A 1,881-nucleotide genomic window follows, 5' to 3' on the forward strand; every position below is an offset into this window, starting at 1 on the left:
AGTCGGTTGTGGGTTGTCTGATGAGGATAGGATGGACAGACTGGGCTTGTTTCCACTGGAGTTTAGAAGAATGAGAGGTGATTTGATTGACGTATATAAGATCCTGAATACTCTTGACAAGGTGGACGTGGAAAGGATGTTTCCTCTTGTGGGTAAGTCCAGAACTAGAGGGCACTGTTTTAAAATTAGGGGTCACCCTTTTAGGACGGAGATGAGGAGAATTTTTTTCTCTTAGAGGGTTGTGCGACTTTGGAACTCTCTACCTCAGACGAGGTGGGGTCACTGAATATTTTTAAGGCAGAGGTAGATAGATTCTTGTTAGGCAAGGGAATCAAAGGTTATCGGGTGTAGATGGGAATGTGGAAAATGAAACAAAGAGATCAGCCATGATCATATTGAATGGCGGAGCAGACTTGAGGGGCCGAATGGCCTACTCCTGCTCGTATTTTGCATGTTCGTGTGACTCGGACAAGCCAGCAAAACAGTGGAGTTGTTGCTGATTGATCACCAGGGCAGAATTGCACATGGAATAAAAATGGCCTGGCAGACAGTATTTCATGCTGGAGACTCTTTACCTGATGCTCACCCATTCCTCACCACCACCACCCCACCCCCCCAACCCCACCCCCACGTCCCACTGTCAACTTCTCATGAAGTTGGGTTTGCATTTCCTGCATCTGGGATGAATGTGCAATTTCAGAGAAAATTAACCAACATAACATCCTGTTCTCCATCCCAGTTTAACACAGACACTGCACCTTATCAAAGACAACAATGCACCCGTAGATATTTGCTCAATTGACAGTCATATCTGGGTCATTCTGATAATGGTTATCTAGTACTGCGGAATTTAGAAATGTCAACCATTCATCTATCCATTAAAAGCACACTCAGTTTGTTTCTCTACTGAGCCAAGTCCATTTTGGGATTGATTTGCCTGTAAAATGGAAATAATCTGGTGAAGAGAAATAATCACCAAGCTTAATCCAATGCAGTATTATTCAGGCAGCTTCACAATACACCAGAGCACTGTGTTACAGATATAATAAAAACAAAACATTGCACATGCTGGAGATCTGGAATTAAAACAGAATGTGCTGGAAAAACTCAGAAGGTCTGGGAGTATCTGTGGAAAGAGAAATAGAATTAATGCTTGAGGAACACCACCTCATCTTCAGATTAGTCACTTTATAGCCTCCTGGACTCAACATTGAGTTGAACAACTTCAGGCTATGAACTCTGACCTCCACTTTGGGTTTTTTCCTCTAGTGCTAATTTGTGTATTTATCTCGTTGTTTTGTTTTCAGACAACACTGACCTTTTTTCTGCTATTAACACCTACTCTGGACCAACGCTTTGTTCCTTTACTACTACCACTCTCTTTGCCTTTATTTCCATGACGTCTTTGTCACTTAATGTCCCCCAACCTCTAACCTATCCCTGAGCTTCCCTTTTGCTCCACTTGACTCTCCCCTCTCTTTCAACAACTCAAAACGGTGTGTTAATGTCAAATATTAGCTTTTAATTTCATTGGCAGGCACCTTTTAGATAAAGACGGTTTTAACAAGGGCACTGACTTAAGATGTCTGCGGGGATCACTTGACTTGTTTGCAACTGCTAGTTTGTCAAGCATCTGGATGTTTCCAAAGTGAATTACCAATAGGATATGCGTGGACAACCCTCCAGTGGAATTTCACACCTGCTAATATCAATGATTACTTTAAGGACAGACTGAAACCTAAAATGGCCACCACAATTTGCACCATTACATAGGGACATTCCATTTATTCAGGATGGAGACAAAGAGTCTGTGGAGACAATGGCTGCCCAGGAGGTGTTGGCATTTTTTTCCTATTTTATCACATGGAAGAATTGGCCATT

The sequence above is a fragment of the Cetorhinus maximus genome, chromosome 32, assembly GCF_964194155.1.
Source record: "Cetorhinus maximus chromosome 32, sCetMax3.hap1.1, whole genome shotgun sequence".
NCBI classification, from domain to species: Eukaryota; Metazoa; Chordata; class Chondrichthyes; order Lamniformes; family Cetorhinidae; genus Cetorhinus; species Cetorhinus maximus.